We start from the raw sequence: 7,639 nt of genomic DNA, 5'->3' as shown, positions 1-7,639 counted from the left end.
AAGTGATTATTTTCCGTTTGCATTGGTTGTAATTGCTGAAAATAATAAAGGCCAAGTAATGGCCAGCTTAAACAGTAAAACTTAGTGTTTGTGTTTGTTAAAAAAAAAAGAAAAAAAAAGTGCTCCTGTCCCTTTAATGTGCAATTAGCAGCATGGCGCTTTTGCTTTTTAAATTATCCCTCTGTATTCCCTACAATAGCTGTTCGATAATGCCATGTCCTGACTCCCCCCCCCCCCCCAAGTTCTGACCACGATTACCATGTCTGCTAAGCCGAGAGATAATAGTCTGTGCGTGTCTGCATCACACACAGCTCTCCTATTCTCTTCTGTACCTGTGTTTCAACAGATTAGGTGACCCATTAGAATGTGTAACGGAAGTGACATTCCGTTGCCGCCATCTTGCTACACCCCACACTCCTTCATAGTAGGGATACACTGAGAAGGGGGAAAGCGGACATCTTGTTACACCCATCTGAGTTTTGCATTTTACAGTTTAGCAAACCTATGAGATGAGCAGGCTTGTCGCTGCTTTTAAAATTCAGGATCATTTGGGCCATCACTATGTTTCACTATTTAGCTATTGTACTTGTGGAGCTGTCTGGCAGCCTGTATCAGTACGTAGGCCAGCAGAGGATATTCAACACAAAAATACACAATATTTATAAAGTATCACTAACAAGAGGTCCTCTCCAGAGTGCCAGACAGCTCCACGAGTATAATAGCGAAATAGTAAAATATAATGATGACCCGAATGCCCCTGTTCGGCAATGTTTGACAAACTTTATTGAAGCTAAGGTCTGGAATCCAAACCCCTTTGAAATCAATGGGAGTTAAACATTATTTTCAATAATAGATATTTTCTAAGCTAAAAGTCTAGGAATTGACAAAAAAATTGTATCTGTGGGAGTTGGGAACTGACCTGGGGGATATGTACCATAGGATTTAAAAAAAAAAAAGATAAGTTCAATGGGGATATCCTTTTTGGGGTGAATGAAAGGCCAACATAAGAAATATGCAATACCTTTAAATTACATGCTTCAGGGGTACCCTAAAGCTGTACATGGTATTAGAGAAAGTTATGTCTCACAGAGACAGCGTCAGCGACACCATGTTCTGGCATCATATTAATTGCTTGTCTATTCCTTTACTTTACTTCAGCCCCAGTGTCTCCACAGCAACCATACTTTTCCTTCCCTGTACTTGCTATGACCTCACAGGAACAGTATCTGGATAGAGTTCTGAGATTCAAGGAAATCCTCTTTGCTCTTCCGCTGCTCTGCCTCGAGTTCCCTTTCTTAGATTCTTGTTGCCTCCCCAAATGATGACAGTGCAATGCATGCATCTTGTATCAGCAACCACTGGCATGGGGAAAAAAGTCTTCATGCCATACTCCCATGGGTTCTCCTCAATAGCTCTCTCCCACATGGCAGAGTTTTACCTGGTGGGCATGTCACAGATCGGGCGGTTTGAGGACAGTTGCAATTCCCGCTGAATTTTACCCAGCTGGGTAGAACCTCCTGAAATGGCTACAGCCTCAGAACATTTTGTAACTCTAGGTACCTATCTGGAAACCTCTGAACCAACAGATAGAGATTGTGTGCTGAGCAAGATACGTGTCTCAACTTTCCCTGCTGGAGGGTAGACAGCAGCTTGGTGCAGTTGTTTTACACCACCATTCCTGGCATATGCTGCCATGGGGTTAATCATCTTTGGATTTGCCCCTGCGGAGATGAAAGAATCTCTTTCCCTGTGTGGTTCCTGTCCCCTAGGCAAACCGGCTAAAGCAATGTGTGACATCTTTTAGCTTGAGCCATAGAATAGCTTTTTTAACACTTAAGGGGGGTGGGTGGAATAGAAGATTCAGTGGAAACAGGAATTGAGGAGGAGGAGGAGGTGACGGCTCTGGCACCATCACCAGCAGCTGGAAGGTGCAGGGCAGGTGGTAAAGTTCTTACTATATGCACTTATAGCACCCTCTACCTTAGGTAGGTTATGCTAGAGGCATTTTTTTTTATTTCAGCCAGTGCAGGTAAATTTAGGCAGGCCTAGCTGTTGTTTTTGATCTGGGGGCTGGGGAGTGGTTTAGAGTAGAAGCAGGTAACTGACATGTTACTTCATCTCTCTGGTGCCTTCCTTTGGTTTCTAGAAGGTCCTGAGAGGCGGGGAGAGAGAATTGGCGTGGCATGGGGTGTATCAGGGAGCCCTGACCAATCGCCAACTAGGATTGGCAGGGGGCAGGCCTCCTTGATATAGACAGGGTCAGCCTGCTGTGGGAGGAGATGTCAGGTAGAAGAACTGAGTGATGGATTGTTAGGCTGTTGGGGGCCTTTGAGGGAGCCCCCTATCCTGGGGGGGGGGGGGGGGTGAACTTGGGCCAGGGCTCAGAGAGCTGGGAAGGAAACCCTCCATACAACCCATTTGAGGAGTGTCCTGAACAGGAGCAGGGGAAAGGACAGGAACACTGCCAGGCAAATCATCAGGAGGGATCCATCCGTGGTTCAGTGAGAAACAGGCACAGTCAAAGTGAGAGACTGTGATGTTGCTGGTGTTAAAGACAGGCTGTTGCAGCCAGGAGGGTTGGCAGAGCCTGTACAGGACTGACTGGGAAGAGTAGTCCACCTAAAACATAGCTAGCACACAAGGACTCTTTTCAACAGCTATTGGTTGTTACACCAAAGGGGACTGCAGATTAGGGGGACTGCATGGATAGGCCTTATTCAAAGCGGGGCCTAACAATGTGCTAGCTGTGTCAAGAATCAACCATTGCAGTAGATAAAACAACATTCACTCATAAGTGATGTGCTGGAGGAGTGAGGAGCTATAGAGACTGCAGCTACAGATTCAAACTATCTTCTTCATCTGTTTGAATTAGTTTATCTGAGCATCCCATGTTCCCCTTACCCCATCCAAGTGAAATCCCTCAAAAAACAACAAAAACAAGCTGCTGGACTGTTCATTGTTTAGTGGAGAGTGACTGGAAATGAATGCCTGGCTGAGCAGGGTGACAGGTGGAACTACAACACTCAGCGGCCCCACGGGGGCACCACTACACACTGTGCTTCACCCTTACTAGCTGCCAGCAAAGTCAGCCAATGGGTTTTAAATTATACCCGTGCCCGCACCCGTACATGCTGGACCATGTGTCTGTGGTTATGTAGACTTGGTTAGGTGGACTCAGTGCTGACTACGTGGTCCAGTGACACGGAAACATCGATGGTGAAGGGCAGGGATGGCCTTATGGGCAAAGAAATGGTGACTGGGAACATGTCACTGTGGTACAGCTTTGGCTTGAAATTCCCAAATGGGGGCAGAATCCACCAGCTAGAAATGCATGTGTTATAAAGCCAGCAATTTGACCAAGCTGGCATTTAGTTGCTGTACAATGGGGTTCATGGGGGGAGCAGCGAAACTTGCCTACTCAGTGCTAAAGCTACTAAGGTGGGGTTGGCAGAATTAGTGAAAGGCTGCAGCCTTTGCTTGCCCCTATTCATCGTGGACCCATGCAGACACTCTTCCCTGTTTGGAGCAGCCATAGGATAGACCTCTAATGCCGCGTACACACGAGCGGACGATTCCGGCGGACTATTCGATCGTGTGTGGGCTGCAGCGGACTTTTGATTTGCAAAAATCCGACAGACTTTAGAAATGGAACTTGTTTCAAATTTTTCCGCCAGGAACTCTGCCGGATCCAGTTCCTAACGAAAAATCCGCTCGTCTGTATGCTAGTCCGACGGAAAAACAGCGACGCTAGGGCAGCTATTGGCTACTGGTTTCGAACTTCCTTATTCTAGTACGGTCGCACGTCATCATGTTCAAATTTGTCGGACTTTAGTGTGATTGGGTGTGGCCAAGTTCATTAATTCGCAAAGTCCGTCAGAACTCCGTCGGAAAGACCGTCGGACCTAGTCTGTCGAAAAGTCTGCTCGTGTGTACGCGGCATCACACACCTTTATATACAGTACCATCATCCCTTTTGCTGAAGACTGCAGCAGAGAGGGAAACATGTACATGTAGCATGACCCCCTAAGGGACTGCTTGGAATTACCTGGTCATCTGCACTGCCATGACCTGGTGAAAATTCCAACCCACCTGACACTCTGGGTTCCGAAATCCTCGCACCACCTTAAAATAAGTCAGACAACTCTGTGTATTCACATTCTGATAATGTGTACTAGAATAGATTGAAAAGCATATTGACACAAAGAGGAGGTAATAGATCTGCTGAGTGTTAGGTGACAGCACCAACTCAGCAAAGGAATTCCTCCAAGTAACACAAAGCAAGATATTATCAAGTAAAACAATATATTATATACATTGGGTTAATGAAGTACTGCTAGCATCTGTAAGGATGGACACAGCTTTCAGAATATACTGACCCATTTCTAAAGATAGGGTCCTTGGCCAGCCTATAACCGTTACCCTAATGAGATGTCAGACTTAGAGGTGATAATATAAGGGCCCTTATAGCAGTAATGCCAGTAATGTCCCTGTTGCAGATCTGATGTTCTGCACTGGCATGTAGGAGCTCATTAACTGTAATCCAATAAGGTGTGGTAACAAGCAATAGGTTCCTTGTAAAGAAAACTAAAGGTGTCTAGGCACAGTGTTTAAAGCGAGTTCAGAAAAGGATTTCTAAGGTAAAGATGTCTGTGCAAAATGTCTGTCATGAAAAGGTCCACCCGTTGGTGGCACTGTTGATCTCTTGGATTGCAGTACCAGTGTCCACCAGCGGGTGTCTTCTAACACCCAGGGCCTGTAATAAGAGGACCTACCTCCTGGTGGCACTATTGGATCCCTGGACTGTAGTACCAGCGCCCACCAGCGGGTGTACTCCGGCAGTGTGGAGCAGACAGCACCTGCTGCGATCAGCTGTTACGTGAGGGTAATCATCAGTAGTCTTATAAATACCCGGCAAGCCCTAACATGCTGGCCTTGGTATCGCTCTCTTCATGTGCCCTGAACCTGAACCTGAACCTGAACCTGAACCTGAACCTGAACCTGAACCTGAACCTGAACCTGAACCTGAACCTGAACCTGAACCTGAACCTGAACCTGAACCTGAACCTGAACCTGAACCTGAACCCTGTATCTATCTGACCTGTTTCTTTCCAATCCTGAGCCCATCCATCCGTCCTTACCCATCTACTGATTCCCCGGTGTATGACCTCGGCCTGGCTTTCGTTGACGTCTCCGGTAGTTCCCATTTATTGAATATATATATTCCCTGTTGTTGTGGTTGGTAGTGCACTGTTTGTTTTCACTTTCCTTTTATTTATAATAAACACTTTGTTATTTCACTCACATACGTTCTGGGTTTCCTCTGTGCAGTCCACACAGTCTGGTCTAATCATTCCCTGATAGTATACCAAGGCCATCCTTGACCAGACGTGGCTGCATTGAGGAACCATCCTGACCTGTTAGTCGGCCAATATGGATTTCAATGAAATCTCGTATTACTCTCTGGCAGAAGAGGATGGTGAATATTGTCACCAGCTTCTAAAAAGGTGGACTAGTGACCAGCTGATGGAAACCATCCGATCAGCTCATTCCCTGGTGGATCAGGGCTACATGTCATTTGAGGATGTTCAGCCCTTAATCCAATTATGTGCAAAGCCAGCCCTGTCATGTTATCCCGAAGGAAGTGATGATTTTTCTCCCCCCTTCAATTTGGGCCAAGTTGAATCTCTGGTATGGTTGTTAGAGGATGATCCAGCCTATTTCATGGAATGTTATTCCTCTTGTCCACAGCAGGTGTTGTCTGATTGCATCCATTCAGTGCAATCTCTGCTTAGTCAGGCTGTGTGTGAATCAGTGTTTGTTCAACTTGTGCTACAGGCATGGTCAGGTCTCCTGCATTTAGCCAAGCCACAACCTTCCAGCCCTGTCATTAATCACCTGCCTTCCCAAGTATCTATCTCCCCATTGCCTATGGCAACCTCAGCTACAGCCCAGTCTACTCAACTTCCTACCAAATACTACTATCCTGTCACCAAGTGTTGCACCTATCCTGCCTTCAATCCACCTGCCTCTTCTCCTCCACCTGTAACAGTCCCACAAAACCCTCCTCCTGCCACTGTTCCTTGGTCTTCCTTTTGCCCAGATACTTTATTTTCTTACAGCCCTGCACCTACATACAAAGCTGCAGTGGCTAAGTCAAAAAAGAAACAAAAGTTCTTTCCGACCCACACAATCCTGCCAGTAACCCAACCCGCCTCCGCACGAACCAACCCAGTTCCAGCTACCCAGCCCGACGTCCCAGTTCCAGCTACCCAGCCCGACGTCCCAGTTCCAGCTACCCAGCTCGACGTCCCGGCTACCCAGCTCGACGTCCCGGCTACCCAGCTCGACGTCCCGGCTACCCAGCTCGACGTCCCGGCTACCCAGCTCGACGTCCTGGCTACCCAGCCCGACGCCCCGGCTACCCAGCCTGACGTCCCAGTGCCTGCCCTCCAGTCCAACGTGTCAGCCTCCCAGTCTGATGTCCTGTCCCCTGCCTTCCAGTCCAATGTGCCAGCCTTCCAGTCTGATGTCATGCCAGCCTTCCAGTCTGATGTCCTGTCCCCTGCCTTCCAGTCCAATGTGCCAGCCTTCCAGTCTGATGTCATGCCAGCCTTCCAGTCTGATGTCGTGCCAGCCTTCCAGTCTGATGTCCTGCTGCCTGCCTTCCAGTCTGATGTCCTGCTGCCTGCCTTCCAGTCTGATGTCCTGCTGCCTGCCTTCCAGTCTGATGTCCTGCTGCCTGCCTTCCAGTCTGATGTCGTGCCAGCCTTCCAGTCTGATGTCGTGCTGCCAGCCTTCCAGTCTGATGTCGTGCTGCCAGCCTTCCAGTCTGATGTCGTGCTGCCAGCCTTCCAGTCTGATGTCGTGCCTGCCTTCCATCTGATGTCCTGCTGCCTGCCTTCCAGTCTGATGTTCTGCTGCCTGTCTTCCAGTCTGATGTCCTGCTATCTGCCTTCCAGTCTGATGTCCTGCTGCCTGTCTTCCAGTCTGATGTCCTGCTGCCTGCCTTCCAGTCTGATGTCCTGCTGCCTGCCTTCCAGTCTGATGTCCTGCTGCCTGCCTTCCAGTCTGATGTCCTGCTGCCTGCCTTCCAGTCTGATGTCCTGCTGCCTGCCTTCCAGTCTGATGTCCTGCTGCCTGCCTTCCAGTCTGATGTCCTGCTGCCTGCCTTCCAGTCTGATGTCCTACTGCCTGCCTTCCAGTCTGATGTGCCAGCTTCCCAGCCTGATGCTCCAGCTTCCCAGCCTGATGCTCCAGCTTCCCAGCCTGATGCTCCAGCTTTCCAGATTGATGTCTCTGCTTGCCAGTCTGATGTGCCGGATTTCCAGTCTGATGTGCCAGCTTCCCAGCCTGATGCTTGGATATTGGTGTTCCAGTGTGAAGTGCCCGCTACCCAGTCTGCGGAGTTGGTGCCCGCTACCCAGTCTGCGGAGTTGGTGCCCGCTACCCAGTCTGCGGAGTTGGTGCCCGCTACCCAGTCTGCGGAGTTGGTGCCCGCTACCCAGTCTGCGGAGTCGGTGCCCGCTACCCAGTCTTCTGAACCAGTGTCCATTAACTGGCCTGTTAAGCTTGTGCCCGTTATTCGGCTTGCTGGACCAGTACCTGGTGTCCAGCTCGCCGAGCCGGGGCCCGTCACCCA

Source organism: Lithobates pipiens, unplaced genomic scaffold (genome assembly GCF_037356315.1).
Source record: "Lithobates pipiens isolate NorthernLeopardFrog02 unplaced genomic scaffold, aLitPip1_a1.2 Scaffold_1, whole genome shotgun sequence".
Classification (NCBI taxonomy): Eukaryota; Metazoa; Chordata; class Amphibia; order Anura; family Ranidae; genus Lithobates; species Lithobates pipiens.
This window is presented reverse-complemented; position numbering follows the sequence as displayed.